The 13,337-nt window shown below is 39.2% G+C and overlaps 1 protein-coding gene across 3 annotated transcripts in view; it reads left to right on the forward strand.

Moving 5' to 3' along the window:
• Nucleotides 1-13,337, forward strand: part of LOC127983562 (transcription factor HIVEP2) — a 65,448-nt gene that overhangs the window by 14,560 nt on the left and 37,551 nt on the right. Inside the window, exon 1 of one of the 3 annotated variants that reach the window (XM_052585750.1) lies at nucleotides 10,821-10,983. The exons of the other annotated variants lie outside the window; for them this stretch is intronic. The gene's annotated coding sequence lies outside the window, so the exon portion shown is untranslated. Of the gene's footprint in view, nucleotides 1-10,820; nucleotides 10,984-13,337 lie in introns of those variants that run through there. 3 annotated transcript variants of the gene reach the window in all.

A 13,337-nucleotide genomic window follows, 5' to 3' on the forward strand; every position in this document is an offset into this window, starting at 1 on the left:
ATGCTAAATGTATAAATGTATCACTGTTTTCTACAAAGTATTTATAATTATTGCTAAAATAAGACAATCAGAATATTAGAATTAAGGATCATGTGACACTAAAGTAATGCCACTGAAGTAATGACTGCTTAAAGTAATAAACCATGTTTTAAAATATATAAAAATCAGTGATAAAACTGATAATAATATTTCAAAATTGTTCAGTTTTATTTTTGATTAAATTGAAAAAACTTTTGAGCAGTAGTATGTATATATATATATATATAACATATTTATTTATCATTTATATTATTTAAGAATTTATAAGTAATTTATTTGTATATTTTATATTTATTTTATGTCTTCAGTTCAGTTCAGATACTGAGACATTTTATATTAGTCATATGGTAGAGATGAGACACTCATAGTCAAATCACAAAACCCAATGGTAAAAAATCAGTTTCTGATCACTTTCCAAGCTTCAGAATAAAAAAAAAAAAGTTGTGGTTGCGAGATAGATGGAAGATTACACTGTCGTTTAGCGAAGCACACTCATTTAGCTCGACGGATTTCTGATCTTGGCTTCCTCTTGGCAGAGGGGTAGCCACCTGCTCAGTGTGATGTCAGTGATGTTTGCTTTCCCCTGCTCAACATGTGGTGTGATGCAGGGCGGGTGAGTGAGAGGAGGTGTTGCTGGTGCACGCGCACTTCTCACACATGCACACACAGCATACTGGGAAGGCTAAGGAAGTATGAGCTGCCACAGTGTCAGGTCTCTGGTGCTCCCAGCAGCCCATGCTGAACACACTCAGCTTCCTGCCTGAAGTGACAATCTGCTCTCTGCTGAGTGCTTGTGCAAGCAAGTGCAAACACTGTGAAATTCTGTTCCTTTGAAATGTCAGGTGCGCAGACCTAATGCAAAACCATAGTTAAGATTTAAGCTTTGGAGGACCAACACAAGAAAGTGACTTGTAAATTGCTATATGTGAGTATGACGTCCATTTAAATCATTTCGGAACCAAAATGTCCCAAGCCAAGCCAAGCTCACTTTCTCCCTCCGGTCACCCTCTGGCCAAAACAAATTGTGTGGCAAAGCAGGAACATTTTAAGCGCGACTCGAGGCACTGTTCCTGGAGGATTGGATCTTGGCAGGGCTGCACCGGTAGCGTGGCAGGAGGGGGGTTTCACTTTATCTCAATTCTGTCAGTTTCCTCATCCCATCTGTGAGCTTGGCAGCCTTGTTAAACTGACATTGCTAGTCTCCTATCTCACCTTCTAATTTTTGCCCTGCAGCCCATCCAAGAATCGCAACTTGCATCCGTTCTTCCGTGCTGCTGGTTTCCATGGTGTTGAGGAACTGTGGTCTGTGGTGGCATGCCAGTTTGGTGGATACCATGCTCCAGTGGTCCTCCTTCCTCCTCTACTGTACTGGGCAAACTGGTTTTGTTGCTCAGGATTTAAAGGGACAGTTCACCCCAAAAATGTAAAATTCTGTTGTCGATTGCTCACCATCATGTGACATAAATTTGTAAACTTATTATACATTAAACTGTAATAAAAGATGACTAATTACATGGGTAAATAATAGTTTTTACAGCAAATATAGTTTTTATTTTAATTGTAGTCAAATCGTTTAATAAATAAATTTAGTTGTAAATTTAGTTTGTACATTTTTTGATGTAATAAATTTAGTTTAATTGCTTTAAATGAAATTATAAAATGTTTAAAATACCATATAAAAATTAAAAGAGCATTACTTATATAATAAGTAAATAATAGACACCTATAAATACAGGAATTTTTTATTATAGATACATCAGAGTGGAATCGTTTTATTTCGTTCTTTTTTTTTCTTAATTTTTTTATTTGCTTTATATTAAATAAAATAAAAAATGATTTAAAATGGCAATATCGATTGATCTGATATAGATGTTGAAGCATCAGATTTCATCCCTCAAGACTGTAATCCTGTCAGTGATTATTGCTTTTTTTGCTGAGGTCCTTTTTCATAAATTTTATGCAGGGGCCGTTTGAAGGTTTTTCATCCGACATTTAACACTGTCACAGACTGCCAGTTTGCAGCACAGTGAGTAATGTTTGAAGATCCAGGGATGGATGAGGGAAAAGTTTAGGACACAGAAATCTTTGCTGAGTTTACCTAAACTAAATGCAGCAATGTGGCTCCCAATAAACCCCTCAGAGAGCTCAGGAAAATTAACTGTGTTAATTAGCCCTGAAGAGGTACAATGGTGTTCAGTCCAAACCACTTTGGGTTTGTAGGGACTCAGTATGGTCCCATTTGAGAGGGGAACTCCAAATTACTATGCAGAACCTTAGACGTTGATGTGTGAAATCTTCGGGTCTTTACATATTCAATCTTGGATTGGCACAGCCAGAGAAAAAGAAGAGAACAGTAGTCTAGCTTTTTACAAATATCCTGCTGAGGGAAGCACTTTATTGGCTTACACTATGTTCTTTGTATAAATACACAGCCCTGGAAGCCCTGGCAGTGGCGGGGTGAATTGATTTCCTCTGGTGGGAGTGGGACAGACCCTGGATCTGTGTGTGGAGGAGTGAGACCACTGCTGTGTACTTTTCTGTCTCTCTCTCTCTGTCACTATGCTGCGTCAAGGCCACTTTCAACCCTATTTCTCTCCCCCTTTACTGTTTACTACTCCCTCCTTCTCCTCACACTCCCTCTCTGCCTACACTTCATCATGTTTTTTTTCCTTCTGACACTCAGTTTTTTGCCCCTCTATCTCTGAATATATTGTCGCGTCTGGCTGAGAGTGTGCTTTAAGCACATGCTGCAACCTTGATAGATGTTCTCTCCCTCTATCTCTCTCTCCTTCCGTCTCTGCCTTCTTGTCCTCCTCTATTTCTGCATCCTAGCCGCTGCAGGTCTGTATTTCTCTCCCCCCAACAAGCTTAGGATATTTCCCCTGTGCAATGTAAAATGCGGATCTGGGTGAGGGAATGGGCAGCCGTTTGTGTATCTTTCATTCTATGGATGGGCTTTGTGAAAAACCTAAATTTATCAGCTCCGTGCTCTCTGTTGTGTTTGCTGTGCATGGCTTAATTAGCTGTTACATGTAGCATGGCAGAGTACTTCTTGGATGCATTATATAATGCGTTATATAATTGGATGCATATTTCATGTTGAATGTTGCAGAGGGAGGCTCTTCAGAGTCGCATCCTGTAGTTGAAGATGAGTGCAAATGTCAAGAAGAAAGGACAAGCTTAGGTTCAGTTTTTGGAGATATGAGGCAACTGCTGCTGTTGTTAACCTGATGGAGAAACTCACATACTCTGTCAGTTCTGTCAAAGTTTGAGCTAGTAAAAAGGTTGTAAAAGATAATTACTGAGTAATATTTTAATTTTGGCTTCATTTAAGTTATAATATGAAACCGTGCAGCAGATAAATTATAAATATTACATTATATAATAGTACACACAAAATGATTTTGACCTATTTTTTAGATATTAGGTAACACTTTAGTATAGGGACCAATTCTCACTATTAACTGTTTGCTTATTAGCATGCCTATTATTAACATTAGCATATTCTGCATGACCATATTCTACATCCCTAATCCGACCAAGTACCTCAATTTAACAACTACCTTACTAACTAATAATAAGCAGCAGAACAAAAGTTGTTATAAGTTAATGGTTTATTATTAGCGAGAATTGGACCTTAAAATAAAGTATGACCAAATATTATTACATTATTTTCTTTTTGAAAAAACAAACAAACATCTAATGTCTATATGCTTAATATTTTTCTCATATATTTCTCAATATTTTGTCTTTAAACATGAAAATATTTATAGTTGCCTTTATATCTTCTAATCAATACATAATCATTAGGATATTAAGTAAAGATAGTCAATTTTAATATTGTTATAATTAATTATAATCATAATAACAATAATTGAAGTCATTGTACAGTTAGCGTTAGCTTTTCTTTGTTGAGTGTGATTAGCTTGTCAGAAACTCTCTATGAGAGATCAATTCAAGATGTTTTCTAGTTGGATGTTCTTTGTAAACGAACAGGTCTTGTTGATTGTTGGAGTAATTGCTCAAAGCCTCAATGAGTCATTTCTTTTCCCAAAAGCGGAGAGGTTTACAATTACAATAGACGTTAACAAGCTCATGGCATGGCACGAGCTTACAAATATCTGACTGGAAACGGGCTGCAACATAATAACCCCTCAGGAGAGAAACATTTGTGTATTTTACAACTGAAACGCTAAGCGTGTCATGACCTGGCCGTGATATTGTAATGTAACGTGAGTTAACACAGAAACACCCAACTGAGTCATTCCTTCACAAAGTCTTACGAGGCAAATTTGATGGTTGTGTTTGTTTCGCACTGCAGGAAATAATGTCATGGCATGTTGAGTTTTTCCTGGAGCAAGCAGATGCTCTTGAACTGCTGGCTGATTGCGATGCAATGGCCCGGGATGATAGTGGCATCCGGGGGGTGCTCGGAGGGGGGGCTTGTGACCAGGCCACCACTGTGTGAACGGATTGCATTTCCAGAGTGATAGATAATACTGTAGCCCAGCTCACTGACAGAAATGCATTTATTTATCCTCTCCAGCAAACCATTCATGTTCAATAACCTCTCTGCTTACAAGCCCATTAGCCTTGGAATAAATCCTCACACTGGAGAAAATGTACTTTGTAATTTTAGCCACCTGTCCAACCAGCTTTTATATCCACTATCGTTTTTTCGAAACTAGACTGGTATCTTATGATATTACTTAAGTTAAAAGAACAGAAATAGTATTTTTTTTTTTCTTGCATTGCAGGAGTTCACCTTTACGCAGATCTGTTTGTACGTTAACACTGACGCATATTTAGGCAATATGGCTCATGCACTTACTCTGAGAATGTTTCAGAGCCCTTCAGGGACATTCACAGGACAGCCTAGCATATTTTTAGAGACCAACAATATGTCCAATGTGCCCTACTGTTCAGCCAGGCTCAAGACCCAAGTTTAGACCTGCCACACAGTGAGTTGAGAATGCCTTTTAAATTGCTTGATTTTAATTGACTTGACTTACAGTAACAAACTTGATGCACAATTTGAATGCAAGGGATACATATTCAAAGAAATACTCTATTTTTACCTTTTAAATTTTAATAACAAAGCATAGATAGATTTACATTCACATTTACATATTTATGCATTTCATGCCCATTCTAAATATTACACAACCAAGCCGCACAGAAGAAATTAGAGCCCTGTATTTTTGCACCGACCGTGCATGGATCGAGACCAAAACAAAACTGCTGCCAAAAGGGTGTACTTGCTGGATACTAGTTTTAAAAGTTTGTGATAAACAGAGCAAGTACTGAATTTCAACATGCAATTAATAAGATTGTTTATTGTAGAATGGAGATTTATTTTAACATTTGACTATTTAGTATTAGTATTTTTCGTTTTTTTTTTCACTCATACACATAATTAGCCTTGCATAGCACATTCTGTAACTGAAGAATGTAAATAGCTCAAAGTCATGAAAACATGTAGATCTAAATATAATACTCTAAACTGATATAAAATTAAGAGTCTGATGCAGCCATTTCTCTCAGTGACTTTAGCTTTTGCGTTTCTTTCTAATTCTTATGTAGCTTGTGTTGTCAGAGCAATTGAGTTAATTTTAGCTGCTAATGTTCTATTCACAGTAATTGTTTGGAAGTGGAAAAATATAATTTCTTAAATTACCCCCAATCTAAGGTCTTTTTCCATGCCCTGGTGGACTGCATCCGGTTCTGGGCACTGAATGAGAGGCGGGCAGCATATACAAAGCCTGAATTTGTTGGCTGTGTACTTTAATAGAACTCTTGTTCTCGCACTGGGCAGCAGCGGAGTCACCTGCACCGCAATGTTTTTGGGTTCGGGGAAGTGGAGGGGAATTAGATGCAACAGGGGTCTTCTGTTTGGGAAGCCCCCGGTGTTCATTCCCAACATCAGCCAGCTGATCTGACTCGGGGCCAGGGCTAAAATTGGTCGTGCTTGTCTGGGCGATTTTTGTAAAGTGACACTGTGGGCGAGGGGGATCTTTTGGGGCAGCCGTGGCCCCTCTGTGCCTCGCCTTGAAACGCAACAGGTGCAGCGGGGCAACTTGAACCCTGCGGAATGACAGAATGCTGAGAGAGCCGCTCTGGGGACGTTGCTTAGAGGGGTATTCGCTCCACAAGGTTTCTTTTCCCCTGTATTTTTCCTTCAGGCAAAATTGGAGACAGCTGCTGGGGAGTGGCGCAGATAGGAAAACACGCTCCTGGGTTGCATAACAGGAGAAAGCAGGTCCCTGATGGTGCACGGAGTGTGAGCCACTGCCCTGCACTCCAGTGAGCAATTGTGTAGCCCTCGCTTGAGAGCCTGTTTGTTTTGGAATGGCTGCTGAGTGACTGTTTTCATCAGCGTTTGCGCATGGCCTGTCAGACTACATACACGCATCCCCCTGAACTCCCGCCGGGGCTCCTGGGAGAATCACTCCTGGCACGAGTCGCGCCGGGGTTGAGAGGTCAAATGAAACACTGTCATGAATTTGTGCTCAGTTCATCAAGGCCTGAAGTGCGATGTCAGAAATCTGTGACTGCGACCCTGCAGTGTTTTGAATGAAGCTAATTTATTCTTGATTTTAATGAATGCTTGAGCCTGGAATGTAGTGGTTTATTGATAGGAAGTTTAGCCTGAAAGATCAGGATCAGAAATCACAACATCATTTTTAGAGTGCACAACTGTGATGATGAATGTATATGTATATAAATGAATATATATATATATGTCCGTCACTCTGTAATTATAGTTCAGTTGTCAGTTCTGTATGGAGGAGCAGTGTGTAGGTATTTGATAGGTGTGAGGTTTTGTGTTAATTGGATACTGCTGTGCTTTTGATGCACTGTGTCTCATTTCCAGACTATCTTCAGGTTAATCACTTACTGAATCAGCAATCCCCTCTGTACTGCTAACATGTTAACATGCTCTAATTGTGTGATCCGTTTATTTGTGCATAAAAGCTCTTGTTTTCGAGCAGTTGGCTGTGCCCTGTTCTCATGCGCTTGAGGGATCTAATGGAAAGTACTGTGCAGCGTTACAAATGAGACCCAGCACAGGTTGCCTCCCAATTCTCTCTGCTCTAGTTATCCACTATTGCATGATTTTCCCTCTTTTAGCATCTTTTCTCAACACTAGAACTTCCAGCAAATGTGTATATATGAGTGGTAAAGTAAAACAGGCTCAGGAGAAGTGATTTCAGGATGTGCCCTGCTAATTACGCTGCTTTTTTTTTTTAGTTATATACAATTGAACGCTCTTTTGACAATCTCCGCTCTGGAGGATTGATGGTTCCTGAAGGCACAAACTTCTGTTGTCACCAACGCATGGAAACAAAACATCCCTCATTTCCGTTCTAAACAGATGCCTTCTCATTACAGCTCCACAAATAGATTTGAAGACAATGCTGTGAGTTGTGTGATACAAGCACGTTGTTACAGAGAAATATTTAATTATTTAGTATTAATACAAAACCACTTTGATACAGATATCAGAAGTTGTCTAATATACCTGTATGGGAAAGCAATACTTCCAGCAATACTTAAGATTAATTTTTGATGTAGTAAATGTATACTGGAGAAATTACACTTCCTAATTAAATTATCATAACTTCCCTATCATTATCATAATATACTATTATTATTATTTTACAGTGAAACAGACTATTATAGTAGCATAAATATAAATATATAATTAATATATATTAGACAATTATTAATGAACTGCAAGTATTTGCAACTGGTTTTGTGTCCTCAAACGAAACACCCGTGGGGAACCTGTTGATTGATATAATGATCCGCTCACACAGTTTGGAATAGATCCATCTGATCTTAGAATTAATACATGACAAATATATACAAGAAACAGAGGCTGACATATCTTGCTACAACATCTTGTTTCACAACACGCCTAACTTCACTGAGTTCTCAGTGGTTGCTGATACAGTAATGATACTCCTAATGAATAATACCATGACTAAACAGTTGCAATATGTCAATGTCAAAAAGTTCAAAGGTTCGGGACGGTAACAGTAATCTCACCGCAGTTGCTCTCGGACACTGAGGTCACTTCTCAAGGTAGATTGTGCAATAGATTTGTCATTAGCATCAAAGAGGGTAAACTTCCATGAGAAGGGGAAAAATTAAAATAAATCCCAACTGGGGGTTTGTTGAGGTAAGCAGAGTATGCTGTGTTGATGGGAGGATCCTTCATTTCCCTTGAGTTCCTCCCCTCATCGCGGCCTGCTGATTAGAGGAGTGCACACAGCTTGGCAAAGGTCCAGAGCCTCACCTCAGCCATTAAAGTTGTTCATTCAGCACTAATGCCAGCTGAGATCTTGTTCCTATCCTATTGTCCCTTAGCCACAGACCTGTCTGGCTGCTTACTTACTGAGGATGATGCAAAGAAACAACCAGACGTCCATCCTGCCCTAGATCTTGTCCTAGACCGTTATCTCTTCTCTGCCTATTACCATGAACATGACAGGCCTGTACCTGTCTGCATGGATGGCATTGTAGCCTGTTCGTTTGCTTTCACACTCAGCACATTGTATCATTAGCAGTGGCTCGGTTTGAGGGACACCTATGTGTAGACAGAATGTGGACTGACGCTGTTTTTAGATCAAGGGCAATCACATTCTGAGCAGTTAAATATTAATGAAGCTTCACCTGTCTAGTTTAGTAGGAAATGCATTTATTATGTGTTACTGCATTTAGCAGGAATTTGTATACATTTGTATGCTTGCATGCATATGGCCACAGGTACTGGATAAATAATTAATTTGTACAACAAAACAGTGGAAGATAGATGAAGGCTGCTCTTTATTTCTTCACAGTTAACAGATGGTATCCATATGATCGCCCAATGTAAATACCACTTGATCTTATGAAAAACATAAAGTATATATCTGGAAATCACTTTCCATCTCTAAAGCAAGATTCTGTAATATGGGGTCATTCTTCATTTGTGATGAGAAATATTATATTTGTAGTATTTTTCTATCTTTATTATGATAGAAATTGTATAGTTGTCAGGAAGCAAAGTGGAGGGAAAGGTCCTTTGAACAAGATTCGAACTCGGAACGGTTGTAGCGCGACACAACTTGCATGTTGCCCACAAGGCTATCAGTGCTGACATATTTTGAGTATTTAAAAGTGAAATAATAATTATAAATAAATAACAAAACACACTATCGTTCAAAGGTTTGAGGTCAGTAAGTTTTTCAAATACTTTTATTCAGCAAGGATGCATTTTAAGAAAATCTTACTGATCCCAAATTTTTTAACAGTAGTGTACATTTTGATAAATGTTGTTGTGACATTGAATGTCCTATAACATTAAAACCATCACAACCATACATTTCTGAAACTCTGACCATGAAAGTAACAACCCAGACAAAGTGGTCACAAGTATTTTATTAAACCGTCCATTTCTCTGGATACTGCATGCTTAACTGTTTTAAAATGCACATCTATAAAGCAGATTTTTAAATATTCAAATTTATGCATCTAAATTTTCTACTCCCATTAAAGGATGACCAAATAGTTTAATTAGCAGTGCAAATCATACCCTATCAAAAACAATCCAACACATTTTAATAAGGTGCCCTATTGGATATCTATTGGTAGCTAAACCAGCAGAGTTGTTTACAGAGAGACTTGTTCAGACAGTGAGTGAGAAACCCCAGGGAACCGGTTTAGGTCCTTATATTGTTTTTATTCTCTGCTTATCTGAGTGGGCGATGTCACAGGGGATCCTGGCTCCCTGTCGGCCAGATGCTCTGTTAGTCACCGAGTCGCTCTCCAGAGGTCAGACCTGGTCAAATATTTTTAGCTGTGTAAATTGGATTCTGTGGTAAGGGCAAAAGTCTGCCGAATAGCTGTATATGTTTAGCTCGCAGATGTGATTAACTGATTCATCTTTGGGATAACCGGGATGGTTGTTATCACGGTGACTCCTGACAGCTTGATGTCATCCCACAGGTTAAGTAAATGCTCCCTGGAATGATGCCACAGCTGTTGGCTTATGTGGCCATAACTCTTGATCCGACAGTTCATTCAGGTGACCCTCAGAAGGGCTGCATTGCTGTCACTCATGACACAGTGTGGCTTTGGGAAATATATTAGCATAAGTTAGAATTAATCTTCTCTGCCGTGAAGGGGGTGGCCGGAAGTCTTTGCTCAGCAGCTTGGTTTCCCCGTAAAACCTTTTATTACTGGGGTTGTCGCAGTGCACACCTGTCCAATGTCACAGTTTGTTTTGTTACAGTAAAATAACCCTTGCTAAATGCATGCACGCTCACACAATTTCACGGCGTGGTCTAAATGCTAATTGTATCAGTGTCTGGGCTTGGCTGAGAGTGATCGGTGAAAGCGCATCTATAAAGGGATTTTGTAAGAATTAGCCCGGTGAGCTATTTTTAGCCCTGCGGGAGGTGGCAGAAGGAGGTTTGAGTAGTGATACCTTGTTATACACCGCACTCTTTGGACAATCCCAGGGTCAAAGGCACCGAGGCCAGACTGCAATTAAAGCACTGTCCAATAAGACATTGTTACACACAAATGCTTGTTCAAAAGGCTCTTTGACCCATCTGTAGGATTTGTGGATTTCGCAGCTCTAGAGATTTAAAAAGCACTAAAACAGCCCTGAAGAGCAGGCACTGCGAAAGTACCTCTGAGCGTAGTCTGTTGTATAATCCCTATAGGGGCCCCATTGCTATTTTTGTTCCTGGATATGCGTCACAACTGGGTATTTTCTCTGGTGACTAGCTTACATCAGTAGGTCTCCTAGTATACGCTCTATCAGCGAGAGCCTTCTGATTGATGGGAGTTTCAGCTGGGGCTTGCTGGTTTTATTCCTGACCTCCTAGAATGGACAAGGGGAATTTGAGATTGGCAGAATGTTGTGGATGACCGAGGACCTTGAGAAGGCAGGTTGGTTGACAAATAGATTTTTTTTCCCTTTCTCGAGTTGTCTCTAACAATACTAGTCTAGTGTTGATCAGAGGTGATATCCCTGTCGGCTGTTGTTGTGACCACGAGGACAGACAAGGGAGCGGAGGAGCTTGTGTTAGCTGTTTTCCTCGGACTGAAGCAAGCTGTCAGTGACAGATACTCCACTTTGCTCGATTTGCCTGTATAGCTCGCATGCTGCTGTAACATTATATGTTATGATACAGCAGCGATATAGGCTAGCTTTTGTTAGGAATCTTTTTCATGTGCATGACCCTCTATTTTTTTTCAATCTCTCCTGCATTCTGATGGTACATTTGTTGTTAAGGCTTGATAGGACGTTGCTGTTAGACTTCCATTGATACTGATGCATTCTCAGCGTTTGTGCGCACAGGAATGTCAGTTCCCATCTCGGTCATGGGACACCCCTCACATACCCCCACCAAACCGGGTTCACATGCCTCACGTCATCCATCAATTGCACTGGGAATCATTACAAAATGCTTGTTTGCACAATGCGTCTGTCTCCGGATATGCAACCCCCCCATACAGCTGTCTGCCTTATCAGCATGTCATAATTCATTATGCGAGTGATAGCTCTGGTGATAACGCAGGGAAACACCAAACCAATGTCATTGGAGCATTTATTCCAGTCCTAGCTAAAAGTCACCAATTTAAAGATGCATCAGTTTCTTTTACATAAACTTTAGACTTATTTGAATGTACCAACAAAGTTCAAATTCAGAAACCTTTACAGGAACCTTGAGATGCAGGTCAGGAGAGCATATCCTCCTCGTTTTCTTTCATTCGCCTGCTCTTTGTTGTATGTCTTCTTGTGTAGAGTGAAAGAATTGTAATACGTCTGTCTGATAGCAGTGGAATGATCCTCCCTGCCAAGTGTGCTAAAGCATTTTCCATTCACAAATACTTCACGTTGCGGATTCGTCTTCTGTACTGTTGTTCGGAGAGGTGTCTCTGGGACAGGGTTCGGGAAATGCCCCATTTGACATGTGTTAAGGATTATCAAGTGTTTTGTGTGTACGAACTGTTTTGCGTAAACATTTCGTTGTTTGTTTGGAGTTTACTTTTTTTTTCTTGCGCTCTGAATGTCTAAAGTGTATCATTGGAGGGAAGCCTACCACGATGGATCCTTTTGACCTGTCGTGTGATTGAAAGCAATTACCGATCAGAGCGGGAGCTCTGTCCGCCCTTGAGCATGAGAGTAATGCGATGTTAGCCTGCCACTACTGCACTCACGGGATTACAACAGACCCTCGTGCACAACAACCAGATACAGACCCTGCTTCATCAATTGCTCTGCCTTGGTGATGGGACATGAAGTTATTGTGTCCAGGTTTGGGCACTGCATTGTTTACCGCTTGTTTTCTGCTTGCCATTATTTGATTAGCCCAAAATCCTGCTTTTCTGGATTTGTGTGTATGTGTGACACATATAGACCTATGCTCCCAGAAGTCCTTGGAAGTGCTCTCCTGTTTTCTTCTTCTTCTAAATTTACTGTTTAATTTGAAAGGAATTCAAAGGATCTTTACTTACCCTCACGTCAAACTTGTAGGACTTTGGTTTTCTTATGCAACACAAAGGTAGACATTTTTAATGATTTGCTTTTGTCTATATAATTTAATTAAATGGGACTAAAGATTTTAAGCTTTAAGGGATCATAAAAGTTCATGTGACTCAGTAGCAAAGTCTTCTAAAGACATGTTAAATTTGTTTGAGAAAGAGACCATAATTTCAGCCGTTACCTGATAATCTTCAATTTACTGAATCGACTGAACTTGATCGTTGAGTTCGTGAGTTACAATGATCTGTGAACATTCAGTTAAATTCATAGCATTATTTCACTATGTATCTGATTTAAAGCTTTTGATATTTGTATATATTACTGTTTAGCTTTAATTTACTTCTTATTTCAGTTTTAGTAAGTTTTATTACTTTAAATTACTAGAGCTCAGTTTAATTAATTTAATTCATTTTAGTACAGCTTAAAATGATTTCAGTTATTCATCATTTCATTATTTTAGTTTATCATTTAATATTTACGTTTCAGTTTTATTTCCATTAATAGTTCTAGTTAAAGGTCACACAACGGATTGTTGCAAATTATAGATCTTTACTTATCTCAAGAATGGCCCACTGTGAGTTAGGGCAGATGATCGCTTAAATTTTGGTTTTCAAATGCCTCAATTTGAGTATTTGAGACCTGGAATAGTGCAGAAATCATATAGACCACTTTTATTCTTGGTGCTTATACTGTATGTTTTTTTTCTTCTGGATCTTAAAACCTCCACTCCAAATTAATTGTAACTGTGATGAAA

The sequence above is a fragment of the Carassius gibelio genome, chromosome B20 (assembly GCF_023724105.1).
Source record: "Carassius gibelio isolate Cgi1373 ecotype wild population from Czech Republic chromosome B20, carGib1.2-hapl.c, whole genome shotgun sequence".
NCBI classification, from domain to species: Eukaryota; Metazoa; Chordata; class Actinopteri; order Cypriniformes; family Cyprinidae; genus Carassius; species Carassius gibelio.